The sequence below is a fragment of the Leuciscus leuciscus genome (genome assembly GCF_965113295.1).
Source record: "Leuciscus leuciscus genome assembly, chromosome: 2".
NCBI classification, from domain to species: domain Eukaryota; kingdom Metazoa; phylum Chordata; class Actinopteri; order Cypriniformes; family Leuciscidae; genus Leuciscus; species Leuciscus leuciscus.
Genome location: NC_138726.1, coordinates 53,865,410 through 53,878,965, shown reverse-complemented (window position 1 = coordinate 53,878,965; position 13,556 = coordinate 53,865,410). Strand labels below are relative to the sequence as shown.

At 42.4% G+C, this 13,556-nt stretch overlaps 1 protein-coding gene across 6 annotated transcripts in view; it reads right to left on the bottom strand.

The window, feature by feature from the left end:
- LOC309490540 (interferon-induced very large GTPase 1-like) overlaps positions 1 to 13,556 on the bottom strand; it is a 137,417-nt gene that overhangs the window by 5,965 nt on the left and 117,896 nt on the right. The window lies entirely within an intron of this gene.

The following is a 13,556-nucleotide window of genomic DNA, read 5'->3' as shown; positions in this document are numbered from 1 at the left end:
GCTATGGGGAATGCAATCCAACAACACTGAATTATTAGTGCAGGAATGTCCCAGCCCATAAGGCAGAAAAGAGGCCCTGCGAGCCAGGCCAAGGGATGGAGGCTCCAATCCAATTGCATTACTGGCAGTAGTGCTTGCTCCAGGGAAATAACTTAGGTTGGGCGGCAATCCGCAATGGAAGTCAGCAAGATACAAAATAATAAAAGCAACACTTTTGTTTTTGCCCCCATTTTTCATGAGCTGAACTCAAGATCTAAGTCTTTCTATGCACACAAAAGGCCTATTTCTCTTAAATATTGTTCACAAATCTGTCTAAATCTGCGTTAGTGAGCACTTCTCCTACGCCGAGATAATCCATCCATCTCACAGGTGTGGCATATCAAGATGCTGAATAGACAGCATGATTATTGCACAGGTGTGCCTTAGGCTGGCCACAATAAAAGGCCACTCTAAAATGAGCAGTTTTATCACACAGCACAATGCCACAGATGTCACAAGTTTTGAGGGAGCGTGCAATTGGCATGCTGACTGCAGGAATGTCCACCAGAGCTGTTGCCCGTGAATTGAATGTTCATTTCTCAACCATAAGCTGTCTCCAAAGGAATCTCAGAGAATTTGGCAGTACATCCAACCGGCCTCACAACCGCAGACCACGAGTAACAACACCAGCCCAGGAACTCCACATCCAGCATCTTCACCTCCAAGATCATCTGAGACCAACCACCCGGACAGCTGCTGCAACAATCGGTTTGCATAACCAAAGAATTTCTGCACAGACTGTCAGAAACCGTCTCAGGGAAGCTCATCTGCTCGTCGTCCTCGTCGGGGTCTTTGACCTGACTGCACTTCGTCGTCGTCGTAACCGACTTGAGTGGGCAAATGCTCACATTTGATGGCGTCTGGCACTTTGGAGAGATGTTCTCTTCACAGATGAATCCCGGTTTTCACTGTACAGGGAAACAGTGGAAGACAAAGATTTGAATGATTCCCTGAGTCACTGAATTTTCAGAGAACGCTCCGGCAACCGCCAGCTCTGCATCTGGGCAGAGTCGAATGTCGCAAGCAGGAAACATATACGCTGGCTGGGTGAAAGCAAGCTTTTCACCAGGTTGATTCTGAAGCCCATACACTCAAAGTGTTTATTATTATGTGCTATTGTTATTGTCACCTGCACTTCATGTCACACGCTTTAGCATAGCCTTCTCTGTTGGCAATATAGGATTTATATGTGATAAATGCAAGGAGACAGTTAGGCTGACGGAGAAGATTTCAGAACTAGAGCCACACATCCAAACTTTAATTGAGGATAGTAAGAGTGCTAGAGCTTTAGATCCTGCTTTGGATGCGCCTTGCATAGTGAACTCTTTACATGACTCGGTTCCGGCTGAATTAGTGCCTGCGCAGCAAGGCAAATGGGTGACAGTGAGGGATCGCTCTAGTCGCGGATCAAAAAAACTCTTCCGTTCTGATTACCATAACAAATCGATTTGCCCCGCTCAGTGAAACACCCACTGAGAATTCTGTTGATTGTGCCCTAGTAATTGGTGATTCGATCATACGGAATGTGAAAATAGAGACACCAGCCACCATAGTAACATGTTTGCCGGGAGCCAGAGCGCCTGACATCAAAGCAAATGTAAAAGTGCTGGCTAATGCTAATCGTAAATTTTCTAAGATTATTATTCACGTCGGCACTAATGATGTTCGACTCCGCCAGTCGGAGATCACCAAAATTAATATTAAAGAGGTGTGTGAACTCGCAAGTACGATGTCAAGCACTGTAATTTGCTCTGGCCCCCTTCCTGTTCGCAGTAGTGATGAGATAGTAGATTGTGTTCACTGAATCGCTGCTGTCTCGGTGTCCGCAAAATAATATAGAATTCATAGACAATTGGAAACGTTTTTGGGGCAAACCTGACCTGTTGAAAAGAGATGGTATTCATCCCTCCTGGGATGAAGCGGCTCTTCTCTCTAGTAATTTGGCTCATAGTCTTAGAGATAAAAAAAAAAAGACAAATTGGGCACCAGGTCAGGAAGCAGACAGACTGGCTTAACCGACTGTCTGCTAGCGGCCTCGTCACCAAGGTCAGCTAAATCCCATCACATAGAGCCTCTTTCACCTAGATATCATCATATAGAGACTGTGTCTGGTCCCAGAATTTGGAAATCCAAAAAAAAAACGTCCAAAAATGTAATTGTTCAACAAATAAAAAACAGCTCTAATGCAGATGAGCAAATGATAAAGCTTGGGTTGCTGAATATTCAATCCCTTACTCCAAAAGCACTCATTGTTAATGATATGATTTCAGATAATAACCTAGATATGCGGTGTTTGACAAACCTGGCTAAAACCAAACGATTACATTACTTTGAGTCCACCCCACAAGATTACTGTTATAAACATGAGCCTCGTCTGAAACGCAAAGGGGGAGGTGTTGCTGTAATTTAGTAATATTTTCAAAACCACTAAGAAAATCAAGTTTTAAATATACTTCTTTTGAAGTGTTGGTGCTTAATGTAAAAATATATAGTGTAAACGATAAATCACATTTGAGATTTGTGCTGGCTACTGTATACAGGCCACCATAAAGATTTTATCAAAGAATTTGCGGACTTTCTATCAAATTAATATTGACTGCAGATAAAGTACTAATTGTTGGTGATTTTAATATACACGTCGATAATGAAAAAGATGCATTGGGATTGGCATTTAAAGACATTCTGAACTCTATTGTAGAGCCCTGCATTTCAGCCCGAGCCCGACGGGCCCCGACTTATTTACGCCCCTAGGGCCGGGCTTCGGGCCAATTTTCACGTCATAGTTCACATGCGGGCCGGGCCTCTGGCTTTTTTTGGGTTATCCTTTTTATATTTTTAGACATTAATTAAAAAAATATGAGAAGTTGACGTCGACGATAGAAAAACAAACATAGAAAGACATTTCATAACCTCATAACTTTCATAATCTTATAATTACACTGACATATGACTGACAGGACAGTCTCACGCACGCACACAGAAGGTTTCCTATCAGCGCGACCCACGATTCCCCTCATTTACAAATAATGGAGAATATTAAGAGAAAAATCGCAGATGGCCAACTTAAAACGCAGCAGGAAGAGTGATAGAAGAGAGGAGGACTGGGTTAAAATCTTCCACTGTGGATGCTATTCTTTTTCTCCACGATGCTCTCTAAGAGACTGTTCTAACTTTTCGTTTAACTGTTGGAAACTACTGGAAAAAAAGAATGGCCATATTCTGTGGTACATTTTTGAGGTAAGATGACCTGCAAGTTTGTTTTTAATTTATTATTTAGATTGTAGGTGTTTATGCAGCTGTATAGTAATAAAATAAGAGGCAGACAAGCGAGTGTAGCTCAACAACTGTATTCACAACAGAATAGCCGGAGAACGACCAGCCAGGAGCAATCGACTGCCGATCGCATGATTCATTACATTCCGTAACATCCCCCTTTACAAATATGAACTAAAGAATTCCCTTCTAAAATAAGTAGTAAATAAGAACAAAATACTATATAAACTTCAGGCCACATAACATTTAAAGCGACTGCAATAAAACTTCAAATTAGGCACTAATGACCTGCAGTATCGCTGACTATAGAGTCCTTGTTACATTAACTGTTCTTTTCCTTTCCAAAAACTGCCACAGCAGCATTTCTAGCATATTACAAATCAAGCCTCTTAGGTGGCCTAGACAATCGGCCAGCCCTAGTGTAAGTGTGTCCATCCGATGATGAGAGATTGACAGGGCCAAGTGAAGCCTGTGGCACGGGCTTCGCAGGAGGTGAGTCAGTGGATGGAAGGGCCTCTGCAACACTCCCTTCCAGCCTAAGAGGCAATTCGGGTTCAGTACTGTCCAATGCTTGTGTGGTGGTTGACTCTGCCGTTCTTAGATGCACTCGATTTCGTCTATATAGGGATCCACCCACATTCACAAGATAAGAGCGCGGTGCCACTTTCTGAAGGCAGGTGCCAACCCTCCACAGCGCAGGGTTTTCCCCTGGAAGGGGCTTCATGCGGATCTTCTCTCCTATGTTCAGCTCTGGCAGATCACGAGCTGACCTATCATAATAGGATTTTGCCAACTGCTTTCGGTGGTGAAGCCGCTCCACAACCCCAGTTACAACACTTGGCTCCAGAAGCTTGTTTGTTACTGGAAGAGACGTTTTCAGTCTCCGTGACATTAACCTTTGTGCAGAGCTACTGTCCATGTATTCAGTAGGGGTGTTTCGCCAATGAAGGATTGCTTTCCAAGGGTCGGTTCTGTCGTGCATAGCTTTCCGCAGAAGGTTCTTGGCAATCTTGACGGCTGACTCAGCCTTTCCATTTGATTTAGGATGTCTTGGTGAAGAAGTGACATGCTCAAATTCCCAGCTGGAGGCAAAACGCTTAAACAGAGCACCAAACTGAGGGCCATTATCTGTGATCACTCTATCTGGCTGACCATGTCGAGCAAACTGAGCCTTGCAGCGCTTAATGACTGTCTCTGCAGATAGATCAGTAAGCAGTTCAATCTCCCAAAAATCTGAGAAATGATCCACAATTAGAAGATAGTCCTTTTGCCGGTGACTAAACAAGTCCATGCTGATGATCTGCCATGGCCTGCCAGGGATGTCATGAGATAGCATGGTCTCCTTCTGTTGGTTGTGTGCAAATTCGTTGCAAGTCGAGCAGTTACTCACAAAGTCTTTTATTTCTGCTTGCATACTAGGCCAATACAGTGTGTCACGGGCTTGACGATAACATGCGTCACCTCCTATATGGCTTGAATGTATACGCTTGAGCATCTCTAGACGTAGTGACTTGGGAATAATAGCTTTCTGTCCACGGTACAAAATACCATCTTGCACACTAATTTCATCTCGATAAGGCCAGAATTCTCGGATGATGTGTGTTGTTTTTTCTTTCTCATCAGGCCAGCCTGCAAGGACAGTGGCCTTAAGGGCCTGTAGTGCATCATCCCTTTCAGTAGGCTCCCTGATCGTCTTCAGCCGCTGGTCCGTCACATTCAAGTATTCTGATTGGTTGATGAGTTGTACATCATCTTGCTCTTTCTGCAGATGGCATATGGCGTGCCGCTGGTAAACTGATCCCTTGCCTGTACAGTCAGCAGCGGCCCTGCTCAACATGTCACTGACGAACATTTTAGGCCCCGGCTTGTAGACAACCTTGAGACTATAGTTTTGAAGTGTCATGAGCATGCTTTGAAGTCGCTTTGGTGCACTGAGAAGTGGTTTGCTGAATATAGTGATCAAGGGTTTGTGGTCAGTCTCTGCTGTGACCAACTCTCCTCCATACAGGTACTGGTGAAATCTTTGGCAAGCGAAAACGATACTGAGACACTCTTTCTCGATTTGGGCGTAATTTTTTTCTGTGGGAGTGAGGGCTCTTGAAGCGAAGGCGACAGGCTGTCCTTCTTGCATAAGACAGCACCCAAGACCACTCTGGCTGGAGTCACTTTGTACTGTGATGGGCTTAGTAACATCATAATAGCGCAGCACAGGCATCGATGTGGCCATGGATTTAAGCTTGCGAACTGCCTCGTCATGTTTGGGTAGCCAGTGCCAAGGTGTGTTTTTGTCGAGCAAGCGCTGAAGTGGCTCGCAAACAGTTGACAAGTGGGGCATGAACTTGGCTAAATAATTAGCAAAGCCGATGAGACGCTGCACAGCTTTCGCATCTGTGGGGTTGGGCATGTCCATGATAGCCCTCACCTTCTCTTGGTCGGGCTTCAAGCCTGCGAATGAAAGGATATGACCATGGAACTTCACTTCAGTGACCTTGAATTGCAATTTTTTTAAGCAGAGTCGTAGCTTGACCTCTCTGCAACGCTCCAACAGGGCCCGAAGCTTGAGATCATGATCATTTTCAGCTTGCTGGTCTGTGTCACCACAGCCAATGACTAGAATATCATCAGCGATGGGCTCAATCCCCTTTAAACCTGTTAACAGTTCATGCTGTTTCCGCTGATACACCTCAGGTGCCACTGAGACACCAAATGGGAGCTTTAGCCATCGTTTTCTGCCCCATGGGGTCCAGAATGTTGTCATGAAGCTGCTCTCTTGGTCCAGCTTGCACTGTAAGAATGCATGTTTGGCATCAACCAAGGTGAAGATCCTTGCTTTAGGCAGTTTGTATAGCACATCCTCCAGAGTTGGCATTATATAATGAGAGCGTTTCAGAGCTTTGTTCAGGAACTTTGGGTCCAAGCAAATCCTCAGCTTGTCTGGTTTTTTTACGATCACCATGTTGCTGATCCAATCTGTTGGCTCTGTAACATCTGCAATATGACCCTCTGCCTGATACGCATCCAGTTGGGCTTTGACGGCTGCTTTCATAGCGATTGGAACATTCCGGGGGGCACACTGTACCGGTGTAACACTGGTATCCAGCTCAAAGTGGACCTCACCAGGCAGAGATTCCACAGGCAAGTTGAACACATCACTGTATGTGTCAATTAACTGTTCCTTAGTCAGAGGCTTACACCGTTCATGTTCCAATTTGAGCACGTCATCTGGGATTGTAAACTGCATCAGACCTAGCTGTTCACAAGTAGATCCTGAGAGAAGTGGACTTTGATTTGTCTCTACTATCTCAAATGACAGTTGATATCTCTCTCCTTTAACCAAACATTCTGTTTCAAAAACGCCCATGGAGTCCAGCGACTCGCCTGAGTACAGCCGTAATTTGACATTACTGGGGCGGAGTGGTGAGTGCGGTGCCACCTTTACTTTATCCTTGTAGCTCATAACATTGCATGTTGCACCTGAATCTAACTGACAACGCACTGACTTGCCATGCAATCGCAGAGAAACAAACCATTTCTTTCCTTTCATGTGCACTGTGCTAATGGACTCAACTGTGTAAATATCCTCATCACTGTCCCCAACCGGCTCCTCCGTGGAATATTCCATGCAGTGAAGCTTCCCCTCTGTAGATCTGCTTTTGCTTTTAAGGCACACTTTAGCAAAGTGATTATCAGTTCCACAGAGTCTGCAACTTTTGCCGTATGCTGGACAATGATCCCTGCCTCTTGAATGCACATTACCACAGTATCGGCATGTCTTGTTTGTGTCTAAGAGTCTTGGTGAATTACTCTGCTTCCGCTGGTTAGGCTTGAATGGTTTCCTAGCAACAGCGTGAACCGTTTCGGCTGGAGGCATGCACGCGGTATCCATCGCTCTCATATGCATAGCGGTCTGTTCAGCTGTGCGACACATCTCAATGGCTGTGAGCAGTGTTAATGTTTTTTCACTTAACAACCTGCGTCTGGTCCCTTCATTTGTAATGCCCAGTACGATTTTGTCACGAATCATTTCATCCTTCAATCCACCATAATCACAAGTTGCAGCTTTTTCTCTCAATCTGGTCACAAAATTGTCTATGGATTCCCCTTCCTCCTGTTTACAACAGCCGAACACATACCTCTCATAAATTACATTCCTGGCAGGCTTGAAGTATGCATCCAATGCATCTAGGATGGTTTTAATGTCTCTCTGTTGCGCGTCTGTGAGATTCAAATTGTGCCGGTAAACATGTCTGCATTCAGAGCCCATCATACTTCTCAACGTGGCAGCTTGTACCTCCCTGCTCTTTTCAGCCAGGCCCGTGACCAGCGCATAATCCTCGAACTCTGCTCTGAATAAGTCCCAGTTAGCGCTCCAGTCTCCGTTCATGTTCATCGGTGTCGGCGGAGGTATGTTAGCCGCGATGTGGGCTGGTACGCCGCCGGACGGGCGAGGCGCGGCCGCAGCATTATCAGCGTCCATAATCGAAGAAATGGTCGGAATCAGCAGTTACAGCGTGAACTTAAGGACGAACACGTTAGGCATCTTCTGACACCATGTTTATGCAGCTGTATAGTAATAAAATAAGAGGCAGACAAGCGAGTGTAGCTCAACAACTGTATTCACAACAGAATAGCCGGAGAACGACCAGCCAGGAGCAATCGACTGCCGATCGCATGATTCATTACATTCCGTAACAGTAGGCTGTTGCTCAATTCGTTTGCGAGCGCTTTTGCGAGCAGCCTGGGCCTGACTCAGTATTTCAAAAAAAATGTTTTACTCACTGTGGTTTAATAAATATACATTTATTAAACTTACTGTCTGTGTGATGTGCTTGAAGTGTTTTATATCTATGGATTTTATTGTAGCCAAGTAAAGTATTAGCGTTGATTTGAGAGGCTAAACTGATCACGTTTTACTCACTGTCGGCTCGGCTGCTTGGTCGTCATTTAAAAAAAAAATGCTCCAAACATTTGTCTAAATTAACTTAAAGAAACGAAAAGAAACATAACTAACAAAACTGACCTATATTAATAGCTGCAAATAGGGCAGGCTGAAAAAAAAAAACAGCCTCGGGTCGGACTCGGGCTGATAATTCTGATGAGCTGTCGGACACGGGTCGGGCTAGGGTCTGAGCGTCTTGGGCCAGGGCCGGGCTCGGGCCTAGATTTGAGGCCCGTGCAGGGCTCTACTCTATTGGAGTTAGACAACACGTGTCAGGACCTACTCATTCTCGTAATCACACTCTAGATCTAATATTATCACATGGAATAAATGTTGATGCCGTTGAAATTCTGCAGCAGAGCGATGACATCTCAGATCATTATCTAGTCTCGTGTAAATTACATTTAGCCAAGGCTGCAAAGCCGACTCAGTGTTATAAATATTTTAGACCTATCACTTCTGCCACTAAAGATTGCTTTATCAATAATCTTCCTAATCAGTTTCATCATCTCAGCATCCCAGATAGCTTAGAAGAACTTGATACTGCGACAGAAACTTTTAACACTCTCTTTTCCAGCACTTTAGACACAGTTGCTCCGTTGCGCTTAAAGAAGATTAAAGAAAATAGTCCAACGCCGTGGTACAACGAGTACACTCGGGCCCTTAAAGAGAGCAGCCTGAAAAATGGAGCGTTGCTGGAAGAAAACAAAACTAGCGGTATTTTGCATTTCATGGAAGGAGAGCTTGATTACGTACAGAGAGGCTTTAAAAGCTGCTAGATCTGCTCATTTTTCATCCCTATTAGAAGAAAATAAACATAATCCTAGGTATTTATTTGAAACGGTGGCTAAACTAACAAAAAAGAAAGCTTCAAAACCCAGAAGTTTCCAAGCAACACAGCAGTAATGACTTTATGAACTTCTTCACTTATAAGGTTGATAATATCAGGGACAATAAGATTGATAATATCAGGGACAAAATTATAACTATGCAACCGTCTTCTACAGTATCGCATCAGGCAGTGCATTTTAGTCTCCCTGAGGAAAAATTTGATTCATTTATTGCTACTGTATAGGAGAGGAAGAATTTTGCAAACTCGTTAATTCACCTAAATCGACAACATGTATGTTAGACCCTATTCCGACTAAGCTACTGAAAGAGATGCTTCCAGATGTCATAGATCCTCTTCTTAACATCATTAATTTGTCTTTGTCTCTAGGATACGTACCAAAAACCTTTAAGCTGGCTATGATTAAACCGCTTGTTAAAAAAAAACGCAACTTGATCCTACAGAATTAGTCAATTACAGGCCGAACTCGAATCTACCTTTTCTGTCAAAGATATTAGAAAAGGTGGTATCCTCACAACGGTGTTCCTTCTTAGAAAGAAAGGATATCTGAGGATTTTCAGTCCGGATTTAGACCGTACCATTGTATTGAGACTGCTCTCATTAGACTCAGTCACAAATGATTTGCTCTTATCCGATCATGGTTGTATCTCTCTATTAGTGTTACTTGATCTTAGTGCTGCATTTGATACTATTGACCACAACATTCTTTTAAATAGACTAGAAAACCATGTTGGCATTAGTGGAACTGCACTAGCATGGTTTAAATCATACTTATCTGACCATTATCAGTTTGTAGCAGTAAATGAAGAGATGTCTTATCGATCACAAGTTCAGTATGGCGTACCACAAGGCTCATTACTAGGACCGTTGCTGTTCACTCTGTACATGCTACCATTAGGAGATATCATTAGGAAACATGGAATTAGCTTTTACTGTTATGCTGATGATACTCAGCTGTATATTTCTTTAAAACCTAACGAAACTTACCAATTCACAAAACGAACGGAATGCATAGCTGATATAAAAAAATTGGATGACTCGTAATTCCCTACTACTAAATTCTGAAAAAAACGATTTTAATTACTGGTCAAAAAAAACTTCCTCACGTAATAACCTAGAATACTGTCTAACACTTGATGGCTGCTCTGTTAAGTCTTCGTCGTCGGTTAGGAACCTGGGTGTGCTCTTTGATACCAATCTTTCATTTGAAAGTCACGTGTCTAGTATCTGTAAAACCGCATTTTTCCATCTTAAAAATATATCTAAATTACGCCATATGCTCTCAATGACAAATGCGGAACAATTAGTTAATGCGCTCATGACATCAAGGCTAGATTATTGTAATGCTATCATGGGTGGTTGCCCTGCACGCTTAATAAACAAACTACAGCTAGTTCAAAACGCAGCAGCTCGAGTTCTTACCAGAACCAGGAAGTATGACCATATTAGCTCGGTTCAGTCAACACTGCATTGACTCCCAATTAAACATCGTATAAATTTTAAAATATTGCTGATTACTTACAAAGCATTAAATGGTTTAGCTCCGCAGTACTTGAGCGAGCTCTTAACACATTATAGTCCTTCAGTGAGCGAGCTCTTAACGCATTACAGTCCTTCACGTCTATTGCGATCTCAAAATTCCAGCCAGTTGATAATACCGAGAATATCAAAATCGACTGCTGGCGGTAGATCCTTTTCCTATTTAGCACCAAAACTTTGTTTCCCCCCTATTGCAGCGACTTTTTTTGTGCATGTTCTGCAGACAGGGTGACCATCCTTGATTAAGTTTCCCTCAGGACTAGCTTCCCTCAAAAGCTAAAATATGACCACACCTCAGATTTGGTCCATGGTCACTATCTTCCGGACAGTATATAAACTGGACACAGCGACCACATAGGTTTCAATGGAGAAAAGTGAAGCAAATTAGAAGCACTCACTTCCTGATGGCCGAGCGTACTGCGCAGACTCAAACTGAGCTTGACGACGTGGATGTGAGCAAATTGTCTGACAGTTGTAAGTCTTCTAGTAGCTGTGCCAAGCGAAATCTGAATCATTCCCTTCCGAATCTTGCAGAGGCGGAGAGCGTGAGTAGGAGCAGTCCATGAGCTAGGAGCAGGAGCAACTTTGAGTCTCTATGGGCTTCTCCCTTGACTTTATCGGACTTTATGTTTTCATGTCCCCCCGATTGACTGCGAGCTTCTCCTCCTGTCTATACGGTAATTTCCAGAGAGTCGCGTGGTTATGACACAATCGTTAGCCTACTTTTACAAAAACGGCTTCTACAGGGTATAAGAAATTATGGTCTGTTCCAAACCACTTCAACTCCAATATATATATATATATATATATATATATATATATATATATCTCAAATCAAAATGTTCCTTCACTTAAAAGAGCTTAATTATCATATAGAGACGATTACATCCAATCTCAGTAATATGAAAATAGTATCACAGAGGCACAGGTGTCACCTATAGCTTTGGGAGTGACAGAGGGCAATCGAGAACCATCTTGATTAAAGGGACTTCAAACAATCTTATCACTTTAACCTTTGGCAGTTCTTATTTGAAAGAATAACAGAGAACCTTCGGTGGGACACTAGGGACCATGGGGTGTCTCAATTTCATTAACATACAGACCACAGCTGTTGCAAGAAGAGCAACTTCATTTACATTAAGACCAGGATAAAAGGTTTAGGATTGGGTATGTTCGGGGTTCATTCTGACGCCGGTGAACCCAAGGTGCTTCGTGTACCTTGCCACTACTATGCTGTAATAAACTTCATTTTTTGAGATCTTCGACGTCCACTTTATTTCTTACATTGGCGAGCCAGACCCAGGAATCGACGGATTTCCAACAAAAAAGGGAAAAGGTAAGAAAAAGCTGTTTTCTTTCATTTATGCTGTTTTTGTCAAGGAATTCCTCGGTTTAAAAAAAATCTAGAAAAGAAAAATTAAGGACAGAAGAGATCGAATTTGGTTTATTCAGTATTAGCAGGAGTTTTAAGCCTATTCCGTACATTTTTGTTAAAGATTCTAACGTAACTGAATAAGCCCGAAGCAGTGTGGTAGCAGACTTGTATTGGAATTGTTGTTTCTAAAGTAATTGAAACAAAGTGCTTAAGTGTAAAGTTTCTAAAGTAACTGAAATTTGTTGTTGGTCTCTTATAATTCTGTTAAGATTCTAAAGTAATTGAATAAACCCGAAGTGGTGGCAGAGTTATATTAGATTGGTTGTTTCTAAAGTAACTGAAACAAATGTATGTCTCTAACATACTTGAAATCGATTGTGAAGTTGTAATAATTCTGAGGAAATTCTAAAGTAATTGAATAGACCCCACGCAGTGTGGTCACAGAATTATTTCACAACTATTGTGTATTATAGCATAGGCTAGACTAGTGAGTCTGATGTGCCGTGACTTTGTGAAGTTTAAAACAAAGAACCCGAAGCAGTGTGGTTTTGCCCGACGTACTGTGGCATTGTTTTAAAATTCATAAATATAGTTTGAACCCGAAGTACTGATAAGCAAGCTGTTTTAAGAAAATAACATAAAAACCCGACGTAGTGTGGTTGTGTCTGACGTACTGTGACAGTGTTCATTTTTTTTATATTGTTTAAGCCTGACATACTGTGGCCAAGGTGTTTTAAGAATATAACATAAAACCAGACATAGTGTGGTTTTGTCTGACGTACTGTGACAGTGTTGCATTTCTTAACTGTTTTGCGTAACGAAATTTAAGGACCAATGGATTGTGGCTGTGGTTAAGTTTAGAAGCCTCAGGTAGTGTGGCTATTTTGATCATTTTTGTCCGAAGTGCTGGAGCTGTGAATCATTAGACTAACGGATATCTTAAAGGAACTAGATAACGTGTAGTCATTTAAATCAGACTTTGTGAATAACTATTAGATCACGAGATATTTTAAAGTCCGATAAGACTTTTGAAAATGGAAGAAATTATTGTTAAATACATCGCTAAACACTGTTCTCAGGGAATGTTTGACGGAATAGAGAATATTGTTGATAAACCGTACAAGTGGGCTATCTCTAAGTTTGAAAATGATCCCAAAATGCCTAAGAACAAAAATGGGAAAATTGCTAATGCGCTTCAAGCACTTTTTGCTTCATACAAAGTAACTAGGAGGAGAGTAGATGAGTTAGAGGCTGAAAATGAGCGACTCAGTGTTGGGGTAATTTCTACAAAAAATGACCTGGCTAGTGAAACGATATGGAAAGAAGAAAAGATCAAGATGCAGAATGAGATTTCACTTCTTAGAACTAACAATAGTATGCTTAAATCATCTGTGGAAACATTGTCTAAAAATTTGGAGGAAGCGAAGGCGACTTGTCAGTTTATGATAAAGAATGGCACAACTGAGAAAAACCCTGGTAAGACATTGTTAGGTGTCACGTTGTGTAACCCAGTTCCAGAGATGCCAGATTTGCAGGAAGAC